At 35.3% G+C, this 24,587-nt stretch overlaps 2 long non-coding RNA genes across 2 annotated transcripts; both read left to right on the forward strand.

Annotated features, from left to right (window-relative positions):
- Nucleotides 1-10,959: 10,959 nt before the first annotated feature.
- Nucleotides 10,960-12,253, forward strand: LOC146136710 (uncharacterized). The gene is made up of 3 exons (XR_014501635.1): nucleotides 10,960-11,074; nucleotides 11,170-11,342; nucleotides 12,104-12,253. It is a non-coding gene; the product is annotated as an uncharacterized LOC146136710 (long non-coding RNA).
- Nucleotides 12,254-22,993: 10,740 nt separating this feature from the next.
- LOC146136711 (uncharacterized) lies at nucleotides 22,994-24,286 on the forward strand. The gene is made up of 3 exons (XR_014501557.1): nucleotides 22,994-23,108; nucleotides 23,204-23,376; nucleotides 24,137-24,286. It is a non-coding gene; the product is annotated as an uncharacterized LOC146136711 (long non-coding RNA).
- The last annotated feature ends 301 nt before the right edge of the window (nucleotides 24,287-24,587 follow it).

Genomic DNA, 24,587 nt, shown 5'->3' on the forward strand with positions numbered 1-24,587 from the left:
ATTTTTACTAGTTGAAGCCTTTTAAACAGTAAATGCTAATGTCGTTATGTTCTTCGTAAATTGTTGAACTTAAATGTGAAAAGTTGTGTTCAATATTTTAAGTAATAATGGTGTTATGGTTGATGCAACAGATAAACACAGGGTAAAAATGATGGAAAGCAAAATTTAGACACTTGATGCAATATTTAGGTAATTTTGGCAATATTTTTTAGATGTGTATGGGTTGATGATATGTTATAAAAACATATGTCAAACCAGTTTTATGATGTACTGCAGTAAGTAACTCATTTTAAACAAAAACAGCAAACAATTTTTATTAAATTTTTTGTAAGCTATTGAGGGCAAAGATTAATTTTGACACTAGTGTGATTTTGCTTTTCAAATGACTGAATCAATATAAGCATGTTTTTATGTGTTTATTTAGCAATTATTTCAGACAAATAACTTTTCTAATCATGTTCTGTTTTAATTGATTTTTCAAAAAAGAAAACTCAAGACCACTTTTCGAAAGAAACTCAAAACCACTTTGGACTGTTGTTGGTTGGAAAGAATTTTAAGCACACAATTACAGGAGATTATTTGGAACTTCCCAAATTGTTGCAAACTGAATATGTAGAAAAGAAGATATCTACTCCCCCTAAAGCACGTTAATGATGACAATGACTGGTAGCAATATACTTTCCAGTTTGTTGTCGAGTCAAAATCATAAATGACTGATTTTAACTCAGACAACAGAGTTGGCAGTATATTGCTACCATTTGAAATGGTTTTACCCGGAATCAAATAATTATGTGTCTTCTCTGTTTTTACTTTTTTGATTTTAGTTACATGGGCCTCTCCGTTTGCCTTATCTTCTTTGTTGCCACCCTTTTTTCCTTTTTTATTTTCGCTGTGTCAAACACAGCGGGTTGTTGTTTTTCCCAAGACTTGGGCAGTAGGATGGGCCAGTTTCCTATAGGCCTACCTATTACTTTTATCTTAGATTTTATGCCTAGTCACATAGTTTGTTGCTCTTGGTTCTATTATTATTTATGACTTTTAATTTCTACCACCTAGTTTACATGTTTGCATTGTTTTGTGTTTGATTTTTTAGAGACTGATGATGTCGGATTGGCAAAATATATTTCTCTAATAAAAACTAGAACTTATAAATGACTGAATTTGACTCAGACAACAAAGTCAAAAGTATATTCCCAAATTGTTTTGTTTCTTTGGGTGGCAAACACTTTAGGATTAATGTCATACATACAGTGGCTATTGATTCTGCAGCTACAAGAGATTTGTACCATTTAATTTTGATTCATGTGATGCTCATTACAATTACATATTCATCTATGTTAATAGTTTGTTAACTGTGGCTACCATAATAATGATATAGTGCAATGATGCTAGAAAAATCAGGCATCTGCTGTGTAAATTCCATTAAATTTGATACTGTTTTCTGGCAATGGACACTTATTCAAGATGACTGCATTTGTTTAATTATGACATTTACATTTATTTTTCCTGTACACAAAACTGACTGTTAGTATAAATAGAGATAAGAAATAGACAATTAAGTAATACTATTTTAGCCTTCCATTCCGCTATAATCAACATCACTGGGTTTTATTTCTGCCAATGACTTGGCTTTTTTGAGTACTGTTTTCAGTGTCATGTAAAAACAGGTTTCTTTTAAGTGTTATGATTGCACTCTTTTCTATTTCATATTATGTACAGTGTCTCTATCTAATTTACATTGCCATTTACCCATGTATGTATATGTATGGGAAATTTGAAGCAACTATAAATACAACAGCATATTTTTGTATTTTGATCTTTAATTTATGAATGAGGAGGTGTAAGGTAATTTAGTCTGTCAGCCGTAGATTAATTATTATTTCCGTTAGTATCCGAATTTGTAAATATTAACCCATATGTTTGTAACCGACAATCGTAAGCAATGTGCATTAAACGTCGGTAGCAACCGTCGGCGTCGGTTCAGAGCGTCAGACGGCGGTCGGACGACGGCTGGGAATTCCCCTGTCGTTATCGTATCGTTTCGCGGTGTGCATCCAGCTTTACCATCTAGCAACCTCGCCGCACGTCACTGTACAACACACAATCAACATGGTAGTACATTATTTATTTATTTTTTGTTTTGTTTGTTTGTATTTTTCAAGTGACAAAAATAATAACTAAGCATTTTCACGAGTTTTGCTTAAACGCGAAAGTGTAACTGATTTGCGATCGCCCAGTTTTCAGTAAAGCATCTATAAAACGTGTGGTTGACGACGCCAGGACACGAATGGAGTACTTAAAACAACAATATGGGGTTTAAATCAAAGTAAATTTGGTCAAAAATATATTTTTTCAGAAGTATCATTGTTGAAAACCCATTCATAGCGATATGTTGATGGAAAAGGCAACAACAATGGCATGACAATATCATTAGGCTTAGGGAACGAATTGCTTAGTTTTGCCCAAAATGTGGTCAAACTGTCCTTTTCAAAGCTAAATCGGGTTGTCGTCTTTTCTTGCGGCTTTTTGGTTCATTAAATTTTATTTCTTTTTTGTTATAGTTAGAGATATTAAACTAAAAAAATGTATTTTTTAATTTCTCTTCAAGGGCCCCTTGAAAAAGGCTCATGGGCCCCTAGGGAACCATGGCCCTCAGGTTGTTTTAGTGCTATGTTGTTTCGACAAAGTAAGCAATTCAAAGTTGGTTATAATTTGCGTTTGTTTGTATATTATAGGTAACATAATTAATGCTCTTATTTCAGTTAGATTTTTTAGGAAAATCTAGACAAATTAACTGGGCGTTAATAAGTTTAAATTATATGAGCCGTAAAACTACTCGCCGAAGTATTGGTTGCGTTGGCCTAAAACTGTACACGCCTGCATTAATATGTATAAAGCGAGAAATTAGTAAGGTACATCTGCGCATAGTTGTTGTAGTTTATATATAACCTACATCAAAGTGATCCAAATATTTAACGATAAGTATAGCAATTCTTTTTATTTCGGGGGTCAATGTTTCATGCTGGATCTGCAGCTAACTATAGGCGATCTCTGCCTAATAAAACACACTAGTTATACAATCATCTAAATTTAATATATAAGTTATTATCTTAAAAGCAACGCCCTAGCTGGCAATCACAGCGCAGTGCTCCAGTATAACTTGAAAGTTACTTAATTATGGGCAGATCCAGGAAAGGGCCAGAAACAACTCAGATATAACGTCATACTTTGACCTCACAAAAGAAATCGAAATAAACGTGACGTTCTTGAGCAAACTTTATAAAAACAGAAGACGAGTCCAATACATGCCATGCCCTTATTTGATGTAAATAGACCCGACATTTAATTTCGGAAACTTAAAATAACATTTCCGTTAACAAGTTTAAAAATACAAAAAAAAAATCGTGTAAAGTCGCGCCGAAAAAAGAAAATTACTCAGCAAAACCTAGAAAAAGACAAGAAAATATAAAAATTAATAAAGTTAAATAATTATCAAAAAATAAACTTGTAGAGGGTGGTGGTTGATACCCAGGTACTCCCATACACCAGTCTATGGTGTATAATTAAAAAATGACTATACTCTTGTAGGAGTGAAACAAAAGAGGAACAAATGCAGTAATGTGTGTGATTTAAAATTGTATTTGGAGCGCATTGGCGTGGGTGGTGTCCTATTTATAATTTAATTGAAAGCGATTTTGACGTTGCAATTTGTGCGCCACGGGCCATTGAAGGCTAGCTGGAATTGATTGATTTCACAGCTGCAGAGTAACGCCATCATGCGTACAACGTGCAAAAAACAGCAGCTTCGTTTCGGAGTAAGTAAACCTCGGGACGTTACCTGTTGTTCTGTCCTGCTCTGCAATTCGACTTTTTTACATAGAAACTAAAGAATAGGTGCAACGAATATTCCTAGGATTGTCAAATTGCTTTTGTAACGGAAACACTATAAGACAGGGGTGTCAAATGAGTTCTGCCATTATCCACCACAGCCAAACCCGACAACATGATGATCCACCAAATGCGAATAGTAAACATATTGGACACGCTTGAATTTTTATGGTGCTTTATTTATGTAAAGGTACCCTCCAACATATTGTTAACTTTGTAAAAGTCAAAGGGAAGTGTGCTACAGCACCAAGATTGTTTCAGTGAGAAAAATGATGAGTTGGTTAAGACCAGGGGCCGGCAACCTTTTTCTAGTCGCGGTTCAACACCAAACTCAGAAAGGTCTTTGTGGGCCGCACAAAATGTTAACTCAGAATTGTGTTATTAAAATGTTAGAACAACTTTTAATCAGGCGGACCTCGGATCTTTTGGAGGCAGTAAAGTGTTGGCGCAAAGCGAGAGAAAAGGCGTTGTTTGGTTTAAAATTCGAGCCCAAACTTCGTCATCCTTACTAATAATTAAAAGTGTAATAAAACTTCTTTGAAGAAACGCGATAACTTTAATAGTTAATCTTTGTTTAGTGTTTGCTAACCTTGAAGTCAGGGCGCACGTGGCGAGCGAGCGAGCGCGAATTTTTCTTAGGTATACCGGCATTTCTTTTAAATTTCTTGCAAGTTTTTATTACATTGCCGAAAATACAAAATGTTTAAAAATATATGTCCAATATTTTTTAATGCTATTTCCATTAACGGTAACGAAACGCTGATCTATTTCAAAGGACCGCATCAAAACGTAAACAAGCCGGACGAAGAAAGATGATTCGCGCGAAGCGGGGAAATTTTTTAAACTTACGTAGTTAAAATAGTCAAAAAGTATTTAAAATTGACTCGTATCTAGTTTGGAGGGGGAGCGGTGGGCGGCATGAATGACATTAGCGGGGCGCATCCGGCCGGGAGGCTGTAGGTTGCCGATCGACCCATGTTTCAAACTTTAGGTCGCTGATCGATATCCTCAAACGCTCACATTAGTATTTGGGAGTCTCGTTTTAAATTTGATTTTTTTGCAAAATCCATCAACACTGATAATTGGTATATATTTATTTTTTCAAGACTACATTAGTAGATCCGAACAAAACGCTGAGATCCGGAACCGGATCGCGATCAGCCATTTGAACATGACCGCTATAAGAGATTATTATAAGGAAGAAAACGCGAAAACCTAAAATAAAAGCATTAGAATAACATCAGAAACAAGAGATTACCACTCAACAGGCAGAACGTGCTGCCTCGAATTGTAATTCACATATTTTGATTCTTTTCTCGCAGTGTTGCTTTGTATCTGAGCTTGTTTGATTCGCCTTTGCATTGCATGAGAATATAAAGCACAACCTCTAGACACCGCGTATTGCTTCATGGCGTTACACCTGACAACTGTTGTGAGAGACGTCATAAAGCACCATCCATGTTGTCTAACCGTACGGTGGCACGCTACAACTAGGTCAAAAAATACTTTCTTCTGCGGATATCGGGTATTATCTATCTATGAAAGTTTTGACAACCTGCAATGATATTTCGTGAAAAAAAAAAAAATTTTTTTATTAACATAAATGAAAAGTTTTTTTCTATTAACATTTTAATTCATTTGCTGTCGCGAATTTCATCAAAGCTGAAAGACGTGTCCATTGTAATCAACAGGAATCGATAATGACACGATGACCTGCTAAATGTTCGTGCTGCTGTTTTTTGTACTGTAGCCTAGATTTTTTGGTAAGTTTGTATGAATTTTGTGGTATCTCGTTCGACTAGTTTAAATTTGAACAACATGCGGTTAATTGATTTTCATTTTATTATTTTCGGAACTGTAGATTCCGCAGGAAACATTTTTTAAATTTATTTATTCACTGAGTATTAAAAGTAACCGTTTGCAAAACAACTGAATTTTATTCTATTAAATGTTCATTATTTGCGATAAATTTATTATTCATTTGCTCACAATAGACTATTTCGTTAATTCATAAACCCTTTTTATGGAAAGTTAAGCTTAAGCTTAAAGCTGCTTATAAACAGCGAATTATGAACCGCGGGGAAATGGATTTATAAGATCGTAAATCTGAGGTTTTTGTGACAACGTTCCTTCGCAGAGTTTCGCTTTCTTTAAATTTGGTAATATTTATTAGATTACGCAATCATTTACGACTGTATCTTTACGTAACACCTTTTGAACACGAACGTTTGCCAATAAGTAAGTTGCTTATTACTCGATGCGTACCCAAGATCTTGGTACGATGAGAAATCTCAAGATGTTTCCGACAGAGCTTGGGTACGATTCTAAGTCACTCGATGCGTACCCAAGATCTTGGTACGATGAGAAATCTCAAGATGTTTCCGACAGAGCTTGGTACGATTCTAAGTCACTCGATCCGTACCCAAGATCTTGGTACGATGATAAATCTCAAGATGTTTCCGACAGAGCTTGGTACGATTCTAAGTCACTCGATGCGTACCCAAGATCTTGGTACGATGACAAATCTCAAGATGTTTCCGACAGAGCTTGGTACGATTCTAAGTCACTCGATGCGCATCCAAGATCTTGGTACGATACCACATCATCTAATGCATATATCCGGTCGTGGTATGATACAGGAAAGGATATCGGCAACTAATTTCGTAAGGAACTGTATATATTTTGATGAAAGAATAGTTTTACAATTTTGATGCATAATTTAAATTGTGTTATTTTTAGATTACCGCTCAACCTGGAGTGTTGTTTGCTCGAGTGGAAATCTTTGTACATTTCTATATAACCAAGAACATTTCTATATAACCAAGAGCTTTTGAATTTTCAGTAATAAAATAAATGCATTTATCCTGGGAGGTTCTGTATCAATCTTCTCTAGGTTTTCACCGGACCATAAAAACTAACCTACAAAACAGTTTTAAATAGACAAAACAGTTCATACTAAGATAATTCAAAGGCTGGTAAAAGTTTTGAGAAGGGACACAGTCACACAAAAGCACAAAATATTTTATATTTGAAACAAACGCTTACATAAATAGCTAACATTAACTAAACCATTATTCTCTTATGGTTGATTTTAAGCCTTTAATTAAAATCTGGGCATTTTCCCTCCGATTAATATTGTAATTGGAACGTTTTTTTGCAGATCCTATAATATAGGGAATAAGGCTGTTAAAAATATTTGACGTTAATTCCTTGTCGAAAAGTTCGCCGCCTTTGTGAATGCAATGAACAATAGCATTTCTGTCGTATATATTGCAGAATGTTCCGCAAGATTTTGAACAAAATTATCACAACTATGCAAATCCTATTTAATCGTGCAGCGCGACGAAATTGAAATTCTGGGGCAAAACAATTTAATGGCGATATGAACAGTTGATATTAACGTCTATAATACGTGGCTTCAGAAAACGTAATCGAGAATGGTACAGCATACTAATTATAAAACAATGATTAGGTAGGTGGCCACAGCTTTAAAATACGGTAATCTGGGATGATCCCGCACAATATTACAGTTATAACCACTGTAATAAATACTTTACATATTTCATACCACGTTAAAGACGACATTAGATTAAAACTGTTAGATACCCTAACGAACCAGGGGAACGCCGGGCATTTCTTCTAGTATAATATCTCCAAAATAAATCAAACATTACACAGTAATATACAAATTTCAAACTGCCTCCATAGCACAAATACCAAAACACCGCCAAAAGAAATTCATTTTTTTCTTTGTAAATTCGGTTATGCTAGATCAGGGGTTCCTAACCTTTTTTGTATGTTTTACCCCTTTAACAAAGATAAATATCAGATTTACCCCCCATTATATAAAATAGTTCTCATCTATGCGAAAAAGGAAAGTAACAAATTACATCAGGTATAATCAATGCGACGGGTTCCCTTGCGTTTGGCAACGAGTTGTTGTCAAAACATTCCAGTTTGGTCTATTTTTTCATTTCAGAATGGACAGTTTTGACTAAGAAACGCTAGTTTTTGCTCATCATAATTGGATGAGAATTTGCTAGGTGCCTTTTCAAAGGAGCCGATTTCATTGTAATGTTTAAAAATGTTTCCACCCACGAGACACACTGAGGAACTTAAAGACCATTCTCAATAAAATATGTAAATCTAAAATTAAAACAATTTTTCTGATACTTTCTCTTCTTTAGGGAAACGCCATTTTTAAGATTGCATTTTTTGTTACTTTTACAGACTATAATAATCAGTCAATGAGTTCTTTAAAGCCTTAATCATTGGACTAAAAAGATCAACAATAAACTAACTTGGCCAGTTAAGCCGTACCCAGTGACAAAATTAGGCAATCACATGTATAACCAGCACTGAAATTTCAAAAACTGTATCGGAACTTTCAAAACTGCTCGCAGACACGTTCTCCAGTGGTCTCCAATCTTTGAAATAAGCGACCCCAATTTAAATAAGATGTAATCAGAATTTACATTGCGACCCCATTTTGGAGACAATTATAGGCAATGTTAAAACAAGTGCTAGAATGCAGCAGAACGGGCACCTACTTCGCCGGGGAGTGAAGTGAAAAATTTTTTTAGCGATAAGTCTCTTCGCCTGTTTGTGTTTCTAAGTGGATATGCTTTCTAATTTGGCCTGTTGAATGCAACCTCAGAAAACGCGGATGTTTTACTAGAAATCAACAGCATTTGTTATGATGTTACAAATGAGGGACGATTTTAAACATAAACTAAATACATAAATCGTACTAAAACATTACGAATATGGTGAGTTATGGCGACCCCACAAAAATTTTAGGCGACCTCTTGAGATCGCGACCCACAGGTTGGAGACCACTGCCTTAATCTATGACGTGACTGCCGAAGAACTTGATTTATTCAAACAGTAAATGACGTATTAAAGAAGTAACTGAAAGATAAGGATATTTTCACGAAACTAAAAAAATGATCAATTAGCGAAGCATAACGTTATCGATACAAGGCGATAAAAAATCAATAGGGTACTATAGGCTAGCTTCAAACAAGCAGTTGTAGGAAACTGTGCTACCAATACCTTCAGCTGGCAATATTTTTCTGTCTCGTCAGCTGATGTGGATATTTTGATTGATAGTTAATTTACCCCCTAAAGTGAGGAAATTTACCTCCAGGGGTAAATTTACCCCCGGTTAAGAAAGGCTGTGCTAGATCAAACATCAAAGATAACTCGAGGCGTGGAATTTTCGACCTGGGTTTTAACAGCCGCACTGCGTTATATAATCCTATGTTAGCAACGGATATAAAGATAGTACGGCTGAGCACCTCGTAAATTCCTCGTTAAGGTGCGTGCAAAGTCGAGTGAGCAGAAGTGCAGTTCGGGCTCAGCGTAGGCTTGTTAAACCGCCTTGGCTGTAAAAACACAGCGAGAAGGCCTCAAAGTGGGCCATGTGGGTTATGCGGTTGCATTCTAAGCGTGGCTTGGGTATCATTGATTAATCCATCATCACAGCTTGGTTGGTCGGATATTCATTGCTGTTGCCAAACAAATACTTCTGAACATCTTTTTGATATTTTCTATGTTTTACATACAGCTTCTAACGTTTTGGGTTTAATAGTAGCTCATATATTCGTAAACTGAACGACACAGCACAATAGAAAATATATTTGCAGCCCATGTTTTTAACTGACATACCTGGGCAAACATAATTTAAATACAACTGAGGAGCAAACTATATAGCTTTAGATCTATTCTCTTTGCCAATAAGCGCAATTTTCTGGTTTATTTAATTTTATCTTCTATCCGTGATTATATCTTTGAATATTCTGATGAACTGTCAGGCCTCGCGTCTTTCTGCTTCGTGCATTCAAAACGTTTATTTTGCAAAATATAAACTAGTTTTCCAAAAAAAAAATTCCTTAAAAAAAAAAAACACGTAAATGTTTTGTAACGTATGGAGGCGCGAGCACTAATGCAATGTTTTACTTTTCGTAATGTGTTTGGCGTCATGCGAAGTTGTTATTTCTGCTTTTAAGCTTTTTTAAGCTCTCCTTCTCCAAACTGCCAGGTGAAACCTCGTATATTTACTGCAAAATGTGGTTATGGATTTGCGATTTGCAAGTTTCTGAGCTTGAAATTTGATTAGTTTCTTAGTGTTTTGTTAACTTTCAGTTATATTTGGTACTTTTTACGTTCGTTTGGACTATGTTTAAACAAAACAATTTGGTAAAAGTTGATCGAGATTCAGGTTTTACACAAGGGCTGTACACCGGACCGTCGTGTCCTTTTTAAAACTATATGTTTTGCTAACTTTAATAATGCAACTGCAATATTCGCGCGAACCTTCGACTTTCTATTTTTGCCCCCTCCTTTTTTGTAGACATATTTTTAATTTGAAATCTCTTTAAAATTTAGTATAATTCATTGAATACCGGGTTTATTCAAATAACAATTTTTGCAAACTCTGATAGACATTTTGTTACAACGCTTCTTAAAAATATTTATTTTAATTTTATTTGATAACAGACTCGCGCAGCCTGAATTGGGATTTTTATCCGTACGCAAATCAAAAACAGTCTTTGAAAAATGACCATACAGAAACACAGTTTATTTTATGATGTTCTTCGCATTTTTTTGCTTGGTTGGAATGTCCTCGTAACATGTGTTTCAAATTCTGATATACTTATCGGGAGCGCAAGACACAAGAGAATTACAAAGGGGATCGATAGAGCAAAAGGTTAAAAACCACTGCGTTAGACAAATGCAATTTCCCGATGACATCCTAATCTGTCGTTCGTTTTTGTAATTTCTAAAATCGACATTTATGTATAGGATGAAAACTTACTTTAAAGTCGTGTTTTTATCACTTTGAAGTCTTGTTTTTATCACCGTAATATCGGCAGTGTAAGATTGGCATCAGATTTCGACTTTGATCCGATATTATCGTCCAACACCAGTAAACCTAATTAGCTTGTTCCTATTTTAAGTTTTTTTCATTTAATTTATAAATGATATCCACCTCTCCAATTTCCTTGACAAGAAGTTAAGTACGTTTTCAAAGATAACAATTACACCCATCGTTTTAATTTGTTTGGCAAAGTGCACGGTTGAAATTCATTACAGTGACGGAGCAAAAACTAAATAATGGAAATTCCTTGCCGAATAATTTTATTTGTTTTACTTGTGGCCACGTGCATGTCAATAAGTGAAGGTAAGTTTTTATTGCCTTATCTGTGAAAGTTTTTTAAAGTCAATAAAGTATTTTAACACTGTGGCTTAATATTTCCAAACTTGTTGGAAGATCAGGTGCTGTGTGGAAAAATAAATTGCTGCGCCGCAATTGGTTTTGTGTGAACTCATGCTTTACATCTTGGTTTGAGGTAGGCGACATCAACGAGGCAGATTTGTTATTCGGTGCATTCAAACCTACTGCAGTAGAACATGGCTATCATCGGGTTATACTTGCCAATACGCCAGACGTAAGGACGTTTGATTTACTTTGTATATACGTTGTTTAACAAACGTTTTCAACACCAAGTTGTTGGCAGTAATGTCAGTGATAGAATAGAGTAGACGTTAAATGAATTGCCAAAATAATTTCTCTCTCTATAACTTTGCATGTTGCTACAAGCCTACAGCAGCAAACCAATCCTGTTGAATGACTTGACCTAAGTGCACTTAGGTTACTAAATAAGCTTCTAAATAAGTTTGCTTAACTTAAATCTTTTGGACAGATGACGTGAGTTTAACTGATTTATCTTTGTCAATCAGTTTTTTATTTGATAAATTAAGGTAATTATTCTAATTTTGCACATAATAAAATTGGCTTTCTGTATGCTGCGTTTTTTCTTTATTTTTTAGTTTTTTTTTTTTTGCAGTTGTTTTTTACGTAAAGTTTAATTATTAACAGTTGTTAATCTACTTTTTAATCAATTTAGATTTTAGGATCGAATCGCTACGTTAAATCGGAAATCATGGCACAAATGCCATATTTGAGATCGGCACTGATACCACATTAGTATCGGACGAGTAACGATAGTACCACTTGGCATTGAAAGCAGGTTCGATCCAATATTATCGAGCATTTCTACTCGAAAATGGATGTGGCATACATTTTTGATAAAACCTTTCAACAGATTAAAATAATTCGCCGTTGATCCAAAAAAACATTCAGTCAGGTTATTGCGAACTCGTATTAATCTTATCCACCAGGTGCTGAGCAAATTTTATGTTTTTGCAGATCCTGTTCCCTGCTTTCACTGCCAGTACTTTGTGTGCAGACGTGTTAAATCGTGTCAATCGATTTTTCGCCATCGTTTCTTCTGCTGAATTCATCTGCTACCACAGGCTGCTTAATCCGCAAGCCATTTCAGCTCCTGTACCAAAGAGTTTTTTTCACACTTTACCCAACATTGATACAAAACAGTTAATAACTTAACCAGCAATCTGCGTATAACGATCGTTTTAATCAAAGATCGCTTGTCACCAACTTTTTGCCAGCAAGTTCTTTCTTTTGCGCCCTTGATTTGTAAATAAAATTTCCAAATACAAAATTTTAACTTTTAGCAATAGACATTGCCTTTTTTGTAAAATCAGCGTAAGTGCAGTCAATTTGCTTGAACGTGTATCACAAGGGTGGAATATATATCTTCATTTGTCTTGTCGTAAAAATAAAAAAGGTTATACCGATAATTCATTCAAACAGCGAAATAATATCATTTTCCACATTACCGTACAATATCTATCCATGAGGGTGGAAATGTAGTTTATCTAATAAGGTTTTGATGCAAAGTTCCAATTAAGACGTTGGGGGTTCCCAACCTTTTTTACATCTTAGCCCCCTATGAAAAATTTGAGGAATCAATGCCCCCATATTTTTCTAAACGTTTTAAAAAAATAAGAAACTTCATTTTAAATGATAATACTGTTAACCTGTAGTTAGTTTAGAATAATAAAATGATATAAATACAACACCAGGGACGTGCAGTCAGGGGAAGCAGGTGAGACACTGCCTCACTTGTCAACATCTGGCAAAGCAAAAGATCAAGCAAAAGTTATATCAGTTATATTTAGGTTTCTATACCTAAATCGTGCTTTATTTTTCTTCTATTTCTGTTGCGTTATTCATATCAAGCGTTCACGCGGTCAAAATCATTAAAATACGCGAAGAGAGGCAACGCCAAACCGTGACTCTCTTCACAAAAGTGCCATACACTGCATTATGCGTGCCTTTTTGTTTCGCAAATTCTCTCGGAAAACATGATGAACGATTTAGCTATGTTTTGAGGCATGCCTCAATTGTGAGTTGTGACGTCCAAGCTATAAAACTTTTCTTCGTCCAGCTTGAATGCCCGCATCCATAGTACGTGTACATTGACTTCTTGCAGTGTAAGCTCTAAAGTTAAGGTCATAATTAAAGGCAGACCTGATGCAAATTTAAAAGTTTTGCATCAGACGACTGGACAAAAAAATAACACACAACTTAAGAGATTGGTAAAAAAGAAGTGGATGTGTGGCTGTCACAGGCGTAGCCAGGGGGCCATGGCCACCCAAAAATTTATAAATATTGTACTCTTAAAAATAATTTGTTTTGTAGCTTTTATGAGCAGTAGTCTATCACAACAGTCGACCACAGGCATGCCACACCTTCGATTGTCATTGACAGTTACGTCATAAATGATGTAGTCATTGTTACGTTTGCTATATTAATGTAATTTTACTACTTTTTTTCCATTTTTTTTGCTCTCTGAATGGTTTTTGAGTGTTTTTTTTTAATTTTCAATAGTACGATACCGATTTTGTGGTTGTTAAAAAAAACTGGACTCGAAAAATTTTGTGCCTCACCATCTAGAAACCTCACCGCATCCTCACCGCACGTCACACAATAAACATGATGGTACATTATTTATTTATTACTAGGGCGATATTTTGTTACTTTTTTCAAGTCAAAGTCGATCAAATATGCACACAAATCGTTTACAAAAGAAAAAAACTCTAGTAAGATTTTTAAAACAGTCGTTCAATTAAAATTATATCGTAAAAAATAGCTTTGAGTATTATATTCAACGACATTTTAACTGTATTATGTCTTCTTAATATAGGGTATACGAGCTTGCAGAATTACCCAGGCCTAGTTTATCGCATTGGGCTCACCTCGAACTTCGTTTTGCATTACAGTTTGTTTATCTGATTTGGACAAACTTATTGAACAATATCTGTTGTCTTTTTCACTTGTGAATTGCAATTATCCAATTTCCTATTTAGACAGGGGTCCACAGTAATTTTATGGAATAATTTTTATGTTGTGTTTCAACTGTTAACACAATATTTTTCTACAACAATCAGCGTTTAGTTTGTTTGTATTTTTCAAATGACGAAAATAATAACTAAGCATTTTCACGAGTTTTGCTTAAACGCGAAAGTGTAACTGATTTGCAATCGCCCATTGTCAGTAAAGCATCTATAAAACGTGTGGTTGACGATGCCAAGACACGAATGGAGTACTTAAAACAACAATATGGGGTTTAAATCAAATGTAGTTCTTATCTAAAAGGTTAAAATTTGGTCAAAAAATATATTTTTTGGTCAAAATGTCTTACAAATTCAGTTAATGTTATGGTTGAACTTGTTTTTGCTCTGACAATGTCCTAATTGAGGGCTTAATGGTGGAAAAACCCAGCCGCATGTCATACTAACTATCCAACACATTGCGCTGCTTCGTCTTCAGAAGTAACATTGTTGAAAACCCATATTCATAACGATATGTTGATGGAAAAGGCAGCAGCAATGGCATGACAATATCATTAGGCTTACTGTCCTTGTCAAAGCTAAATCGGGTTGTCGTCTTTATTGCGGCCTTTTGGTTCGTTAAATTTTATTTATTTTTTTGTTATAGTGGAGACTTAGAGATATTAAACTGAAAAAATGTATTTTTAACTTTTTTTATGGGGCCCCTTGAAAAAGGCTCATGGGCCCCTAGGGAACCATGGCCCTCAGGATGTTTTAGTGTTATGTTGTTTCAACAAAGTAAGCAATTCAAAGTTGTTTATAATTTGCGTTTGTTTGTATATTATATGTTACATAATTAATGCTCTTATTTCAGTTAGATTTTTTGGGAAAATCTAGACAAATTAACTGGGCGTTAATACGTTAAACTATATGTGCCATAAAACTACTCGCCGAAGTATTGGTTGCGTTGGCCTAAAACTGTACACGCCTGCATTAATATGTATAAAACGAGAAATTAGTAAGGTACATCTGCGCATAGCTGTTGTAGTTTATATATAACCTACATCAATGTTATCCAAATATTTAACAATTCTTTTTACTTCAGGGGCCAATGTTTCATGCTGGATCTGCAGCTAACTCTAGGCGATCTCTGCCTAATAAAACACACTAGTTATACAAATATCTAAATTTAATATATAAGTTATTATTTTAAAAGCAACGCCCTAGCTGACAATTAAAGCGCAGTGCTCCAGTATTACTTAAAAGTTACTTAATTATGGGCGGATCCGGGACACGGCCAGAAACAACTCAGATATAACGTCATAATTTGACGTCACAAAAGAAATCGAAATAAACCTGGTGTTCTTGAGCAAACTTTATGAAACAGAAGACGAGTCCAAATCATGCCCCTATTTGATGTTAATAGGCCCGACATGTAATCTCGGAAACTTAAAATAACATTTCCGTTAACAAGTTTCAAAATACAAAAAAAAATCGTGTAAAGTCGCGCCGAAAAAAGAAAATTACTCAGCAAAACCTAGAAAAATGCAAGAAAATAAAAAAATTAATAAAGTTAAATAATTATCAAAAAATAAACTTGTAGAGGGTGGTGGTTGATACCCAGGTACTCCCATACACCAGCCTATGGTGTATAATTAAAAAATGACTATACTCTTGTAGGAGTGAAACAAAAGAGGAACAAATGCAGTAATGTGTGTGATTTAAAATTGTATTTGGAGCGCATTGGCGTGGGTGGTGTCCTATTTATGATTTAATTGAAAGCGATTTTGACGTTGCAATTTGTGCGCCACGGGCAATTGAAGGCTAGCAAATTGAAGGCTAGCTGGAATTGATTGATTTCACAGCTGCAGAGTAACGCCATCATGCGTACAACGTGCAAAAAACAGCAGCTTCGTTTCGGAGTAAGTAAACCTCGGGACGTTACCTGTTGTTCTGTCCTGCTCTGCAATTCGACTTTTTTACATAGAAACTAAAGAATAGGTGCAACGAATATTCCTAGGATTGTCAAATTGCATTTGTAACGGAAACACTATAAGACAGGGGTGTCAAATGAGTTCTGCCATTATCCACCACAGCCAAACCCGACAACATGATGATCCACCAAATGCGAATAGTAAACATATTGGACACGCTTGAATTTTTATGGTGCTTTATTTATGTAAAGGTACCCTACAACATATTGTTAACTTTGTAAAAGTCAAAGGGAAGTGTGCTACAGCACCAAGATTGTTTCAGTGAGAAAAATGATGAGTTGGTTAAGACCAGGGGCCGGCAACCTTTTTCTAGTCGCGGTTCAACACCAAACTCAGAAAGGTCTTTGTGGGCCGCACAAAATGTTAACTCAGAATTGTGTTATTAAAATGTTAGAACAACTTTTAATCAGGCGGACCTCGGATCTTTTGGAGGCAGTAAAGTGTTGGCGCAAAGCGAGAGAAAAGGCGTTGTTTGGTTTAAAATTCGAGCCCAAACTTCGTCATCCTTACTAATAATTAAAAGTGTAATAAAACTTCTTTGAAGAAACGCGATAACTTTAATAGTTAATCTTTGTTTAGTGTTTGCTAACCTTGAAGTCAGGGCGCACGTGGCGAGCGAGCGAGCGCGAATTTTTCTTAGGTATACCGGCATTTCTTTTAAATTTCTTGCAAGTTTTTATTACATTGCCGAAAATACAAAATGTTTAAAAATATATGTCCAATATTTTTTATTGCTATTTCCATTAACGGTAACGAAACGCTGATCTATTTCAAAGGACCGCATCAAAACGTAAACAAGCCGGACGAAGAAAGATGATTCGCGCGAAGCGGGGAAATTTTTTAAACTTACGTAGTTAAAATAGTCAAAAAGTATTTAAAATGGACTCGTATCTAGTTTGGAGGGGGAGCGGTGGGCCGCATGAATGACATTAGCGGGGCGCATCCGGCCGGGAGGCTGTAGGTTGCCGATCGACCCATGTTTCAAACTTTAGGTCGCTGATCGATATCCTCAAACGCTCACATTAGTATTTGGGAGTCTCGTTTTAAATTTGATTTTTTTGCAAAATCCATCAACACTGATAATTGGTATATATTTATTTTTTCAAGACTACATTAGTAGATCCGAACAAAACGCTGAGATCCGGAACCGGATCGCGATCAGCCATTTGAACATGACCGCTATAAGAGATTATTATAAGGAAGAAAACGCGAAAACCTAAAATAAAAGCATTAGAATAACATCAGAAACAAGAGATTACCACTCAACAGGCAGAACGTGCTGCCTCGAATTGTAATTCACATATTTTGATTCTTTTCTCGCAGTGTTGCTTTGTATCTGAGCTTGTTTGATTCGCCTTTGCATTGCATGAGAATATAAAGCACAACCTCTAGACACCGCGTATTGCTTCATGGCGTTACACCTGACAACTGTTGTGAGAGACGTCATAAAGCACCATCCATGTTGTCTAACCGTACGGTGGCACGCTACAACTAGGTCAAAAAATACTTTCTTCTGCGGATATCGGGTATTATCTATCTATGAAAGTTTTGACAACCTGCAATGATATTTCGTGAAAAAAAAAATTTTTTTTTATTAACATAAATGAAAAGTTTTTTTCTATTAACATTTTAATTCATTTGCTGTCGCGAATTTCAAGCTGAAAGACGTGTCCATTGTAATCAACAGGAATCGATAATGACACGATGACCTGCTAAATGTTCGTGCTGCTGTTTTTTGTACTGTAGCCTAGATTTTTTGGTAAGTTTGTATGAATTTTGTGGTATCTCCGCAGGAAACATTTTTTAAATTTATTTATTCACTGAGTATTAAAAGTAACCGTTTGCAAAACAACTGAATTTTATTCTATTAAATGTTCATTATTTGCGATAAATTTATTATTCATTTGCTCACAATAGACTATTTCGTTAATTCATAAACCCTTTTTATGGAAAGTTAAGCTTAAGCTTAAAGCTGCTTATAAACAGCGAATTATGAACCGCGGGGAAATGGATTTATAAGATCGTAAATCTGAGGTTTTTGTGACAACGTTCCTTCGCAGAGTTTCGCTTTCTTTAAATTTGGTAATATTTATTAGATTACGCAATCATTTACGACTGTATCTTTACGTAACACCTTTTGAACACGAACGTTTGCCAATAAGTAAGTTGCTTATTACTCGATGCGTACCCAAGATCTTGGTACGATGAGAAATCTCAAGATGTTTCCGACAGAGCTTGGTACGATTCTAAGTCACTCGATCCGTACCCAAGATCTTGGTACGATGATAAATCTCAAGATGTTTCCGACAGAGCTTGGTACGATTCTAAGTCACTCGATGCGTACCCAAGATCTTGGTACGATGACAAATCTCAAGATGTTTCCGACAGAGCTTGGTACGATTCTAAGTCACTCGATGCGCATCCAAGATCTTGGTACGATACCACATCATCTAATGCATATATCCGGTCGTGGTATGATACAGGAAAGGATATCGGCAACTAATTTCGTAAGGAACTGTATATATTTTGATGAAAGAATAGTTTTACAATTTTGATGCATAATTTAAATTGTGTTATTTTTAGATTACCGCTCAACCTGGAGTGTTGTTTGCTCGAGTGGAAATCTTTGTACATTTCTATATAACCAAGAACATTTCTATATAACCAAGAGCTTTTGAATTTTCAGTAATAAAATAAATGCATTTATCCTGGGAGGTTCTGTATCAATCTTCTCTAGGTTTTCACCGGACCATAAAAACTAACCTACAAAACAGTTTTAAATAGACAAAACAGTTCATACTAAGATAATTCAAAGGCTGGTAAAAGTTTTGAGAAGGGACACAGTCACACAAAAGCACAAAATATTTTATATTTGAAACAAACGCTTACATAAATAGCTAACATTAACTAAACCATTATTCTCTTATGGTTGATTTTAAGCCTTTAATTAAAATCTGGGCATTTTCCCTCCGATTAATATTGTAATTGGAACGTTTTTTTGCAGATCCTATAATATAGGGAATAAGGCTGTTAAAAATATTTGACGTTAATTCCTTGTCGAAAAGTTCGCCGCCTTTGTGAATGCAATGAACAATAGCATTTCTGTCGTATATATTGCAGAATGTGTCGTAGGATTTTGAACAAAATTATCACAACTATGCAAATCCTATTTAATCGTGCAGCGCGACGAAATTGAAATTCTGGGGCAAAACAATTTAATGGCGATATGAACAGTTGATATTAACGTCTATAATACGTGGCTTCAGAAAACGTAATCGAGAATGGTACAGCATACTAATTATAAAACAATGATTAGGTGGCCACAGCTTTAAAATACGGTAATCTGGGATGATCCCGCACAATATTACAGTTATAACCACTGTAATAAATACTTTACATATTTCATACCACGTTAAAGACGACATTAGATTAAAACTGTTAGATACCCTAACGAACCAGGGGAACGCCGGGCATTTCTTCTAGTATAATATCTCCAAAATAAATCAAACATTACACAGTAATACAAATTTCAAACTGCCTCCATAGCACAAATACCAAAACACCGCCAAAAGAAATTCATTTTTTTCTTTGTAAATTCGGTTATGCTAGATCAGGGGTTCCTAACCTTTTTTGTATGTTTTACCCCTTTAACAAAGATAAATATCAGATTTACCCCCCATTATATAAAATAGTTCTCATCTATGCGAAAAAGGAAAGTAACAAATTACATCAGGTATAATCAATGCGACGGGTTCCCTTGCGTTTGGCAACGAGTTGTTGTCAAAACATTCCAGTTTGGTCTATTTTTTCATTTCAGAATGGACAGTTTTGACTAAGAAACGCTAGTTTTTGCTCATCATAATTGGATGAGAATTTGCTAGGTGCCTTTTCAAAGGAGCCGATTTCATTGTAATGTTTAAAAATGTTTCCACCCACGAGACACACTGAGGAACTTAAAGACCATTCTCAATAAAATATGTAAATCTAAAATTAAAACAATTTTTCTGATACTTTCTCTTCTTTAGGGAAACGCCATTTTTAAGATTGCATTTTTTGTTACTTTTACAGACTATAATAATCAGTCAATGAGTTCTTTAAAGCCTTAATCATTGGACTAAAAAGATCAACAATAAACTAACTTGGCCAGTTAAGCCGTACCCAGTGACAAAATTAGGCAATCACATGTATAACCAGCACTGAAATTTCAAAAACTGTATCGGAACTTTCAAAACTGCTCGCAGACACGTTCTCCAGTGGTCTCCAATCTTTGAAATAAGCGACCCCAATTTAAATAAGATGTAATCAGAATTTACATTGCGACCCCATTTTGGAGACAATTATAGGCAATGTTAAAACAAGTGCTAGAATGCAGCAGAACGGGCACCTACTTCGCCGGGGAGTGAAGTGAAAAATTTTTTTAGCGATAAGTCTCTTCGCCTGTTTGTGTTTCTAAGTGGATATGCTTTCTAATTTGGCCTGTGGAATGCAACCTCAGAAAACGCGGATGTTTTACTAGAAATCAACAGCATTTGTTATGATGTTACAAATGAGGGACGATTTTAAACATAAACTAAATACATAAATCGTACTAAAACATTACGAATATGGTGAGTTATGGCGACCCCACAAAAATTTTAGGCGACCTCTTGAGATCGCGACCCACAGGTTGGAGACCACTGCCTTAATCTATGACGTGACTGCCGAAGAACCTGATTTATTCAAACAGTAAATGACGTATTAAAGAAGTAACTGAAAGATAAGGATATTTTCACGAAACTAAAAAAATGATCAATTAGCGAAGCATAACGTTATCGATACAAGGCGATAAAAAATCAATAGGGTACTATAGGCTAGCTTCAAACAAGCAGTTGTAGGAAACTGTGCTACCAATACCTTCAGCTGGCAATATTTTTCTGTCTCGTCAGCTGATGTGGATATTTTGATTGATAGTTAATTTACCCCCTAAAGTGAGGAAATTTACCTCCAGGGGTAAATTTACCCCCGGTTAAGAAAGGCTGTGCTAGATCAAACATCAAAGATAACTCGAGGCGTGGAATTTTCGACCTGGGTTTTAACAGCCGCACTGCGTTATATAATCCTATGTTAGCAACGGATATAAAGATAGTACGGCTGAGCACCTCGTAAATTCCTCGTTAAGGTGCGTGCAAAGTCGAGTGAGCAGAAGTGCAGTTCGGGCTCAGCGTAGGCTTGTTAAACCGCCTTGGCTGTAAAAACACAGCGAGAAGGCCTCAAAGTGGGCCATGTGGGTTATGCGGTTGCATTCTAAGCGTGGCTTGGGTATCATTGATTAATCCATCATCACAGCTTGGTTGGTCGGATATTCATTGCTGTTGCCAAACAAATACTTCTGAACATCTTTTTGATATTTTCTATGTTTTACATACAGCTTCTAACGTTTTGGGTTTAATAGTAGCTCATATATTCGTAAACTGAACGACACAGCACAATAGAAAATATATTTGCAGCCCATGTTTTTAACTGACATACCTGGGCAAACATAATTTAAATACAACTGAGGAGCAAACTATATAGCTTTAGATCTATTCTCTTTGCCAATAAGCGCAATTTTCTGGTTCATTTAATTTTATCTTCTATCCGTGATTATATCTTTGAATATTCTGATGAACTGTCAGGCCTCGCGTCTTTCTGCTTCGTGCATTCAAAACGTTTATTTTGCAAAATATAAACTAGTTTTCCAAAAAAAAAATTCCTTAAAAAAAAAAACACGTAAATGTTTTGTAACGTATGGAGGCGCGAGCACTAATGCAATGTTTTACTTTTCGTAATGTGTTTGGCGTCATGCGAAGTTGTTATTTCTGCTTTTAAGCTTTTTTAAGCTCTCCTTCTCCAAACTGCCAGGTGAAACCTCGTATATTTACTGCAAAATGTGGTTATGGATTTGCGATTTGCAAGTTTCTGAGCTTGAAATTTGATTAGTTTCTTAGTGTTTTGTTAACTTTCAGTTATATTTGGTACTTTTTACGTTCGTTTGGACTATGTTTAAACAAAACAATTTGGTAAAAGTTGATCGAGATTCAGGTTTTACACAAGGGCTGTACACCGGACCGTCGTGTCCTTTTTAAAACTATATGTTTTGCTAACTTTAATAATGCAACTGCAATATTCGCGCGAACCTTCGACTTTCTATTTTTGCCCCCTCCTTTTTTGTAGACATATTTTTAATTTGAAATCTCTTTAAAATTTAGTATAATTCATTGAATACCGGGTTTATTCAAATAACAATTTTTGCAAACTCTGATAGACATTTTGTTACAACGCTTCTTAAAAATATTTATTTTAATTTTATTTGATAACAGACTCGCGCAGCCTGAATTGGGATTTTTATCCGTACGCAAATCAAAAACAGTCTTTGAAAAATGACCATACAGAAACACAGTTTATTTTATGATGTTCTTCGCATTTTTTTGCTTGGTTGGAATGTCCTCGTAACATGTGTTTCAAATTCTGATATACTTATCGGGAGCGCAAGACACAAGAGAATTACAAAGGGGATCGATAGAGCAAAAGGTTAAAAACCACTGCGTTAGACAAATGCAATTTCCCGATGACATCCTAATCTGTCGTTCGTTTTTGTAATTTCTAAAATCGACATTTATGTATAGGATGAAAACTTACTTTAAAGTCGTGTTTTTATCACTTTGAAGTCTTGTTTTTATCACCGTAATATCGGCAGTGTAAGATTGGCATCAGATTTCGACTTTGATCCGATATTATCGTCCAACACCAGTAAACCTAATTAGCTTGTTCCTATTTTAAGTTTTTTTCATTTAATTTATAAATGATATCCACCTCTCCAATTTCCTTGACAAGAAGTTAAGTACGTTTTCAAAGATAACAATTACACCCATCGTTTTAATTTGTTTGGCAAAGTGCACGGTTGAAATTCATTACAGTGACGGAGCAAAAACTAAATAATGGAAATTCCTTGCCGAATAATTTTATTTGTTTTACTTGTGGCCACGTGCATGTCAATAAGTGAAGGTAAGTTTTTATTGCCTTATCTGTGAAAGTTTTTTAAAGTCAATAAAGTATTTTAACACTGTGGCTTAATATTTCCAAACTTGTTGGAAGATCAGGTGCTGTGTGGAAAAATAAATTGCTGCGCCGCAATTGGTTTTGTGTGAACTCATGCTTTACATCTTGGTTTGAGGTAGGCGACATCAACGAGGCAGATTTGTTATTCGGTGCATTCAAACCTACTGCAGTAGAACATGGCTATCATCGGGTTATACTTGCCAATACGCCAGACGTAAGGACGTTTGATTTACTTTGTATATACGTTGTTTAACAAACGTTTTCAACACCAAGTTGTTGGCAGTAATGTCAGTGATAGAATAGAGTAGACGTTAAATGAATTGCCAAAATAATTTCTCTCTCTATAACTTTGCATGTTGCTACAAGCCTACAGCAGCAAACCAATCCTGTTGAATGACTTGACCTAAGTGCACTTAGGTTACTAAATAAGCTTCTAAATAAGTTTGCTTAACTTAAATCTTTTGGACAGATGACGTGAGTTTAACTGATTTATCTTTGTCAATCAGTTTTTTATTTGATAAATTAAGGTAATTATTCTAATTTTGCACATAATAAAATTGGCTTTCTGTATGCTGCGTTTTTTCTTTATTTTTTAGTTTTTTTTTTTTGCAGTTGTTTTTTACGTAAAGTTTAATTATTAACAGTTGTTAATCTACTTTTTAATCAATTTAGATTTTAGGATCGAATCGCTACGTTAAATCGGAAATCATGGCACAAATGCCATATTTGAGATCGGCACTGATACCACATTAGTATCGGACGAGTAACGATAGTACCACTTGGCATTGAAAGCAGGTTCGATCCAATATTATCGAGCATTTCTACTCGAAAATGGATGTGGCATACATTTTTGATAAAACCTTTCAACAGATTAAAATAATTCGCCGTTGATCCAAAAAAACATTCAGTCAGGTTATTGCGAACTCGTATTAATCTTATCCACCAGGTGCTGAGCAAATTTTATGTTTTTGCAGATCCTGTTCCCTGCTTTCACTGCCAGTACTTTGTGTGCAGACGTGTTAAATCGTGTCAATCGATTTTTCGCCATCGTTTCTTCTGCTGAATTCATCTGCTACCACAGGCTGCTTAATCCGCAAGCCATTTCAGCTCCTGTACCAAAGAGTTTTTTTCACACTTTACCCAACATTGATACAAAACAGTTAATAACTTAACCAGCAATCTGCGTATAACGATCGTTTTAATCAAAGATCGCTTGTCACCAACTTTTTGCCAGCAAGTTCTTTCTTTTGCGCCCTTGATTTGTAAATAAAATTTCCAAATACAAAATTTTAACTTTTAGCAATAGACATTGCCTTTTTTGTAAAATCAGCGTAAGTGCAGTCAATTTGCTTGAACGTGTATCACAAGGGTGGAATATATATCTTCATTTGTCTTGTCGTAAAAATAAAAAAGGTTATACCGATA

Source organism: Ascidiella aspersa, chromosome 8 (assembly GCF_963924565.1).
Source record: "Ascidiella aspersa chromosome 8, kaAscAspe10.2, whole genome shotgun sequence".
Lineage (NCBI taxonomy): Eukaryota > Metazoa > Chordata > Ascidiacea > Phlebobranchia > Ascidiidae > Ascidiella > Ascidiella aspersa.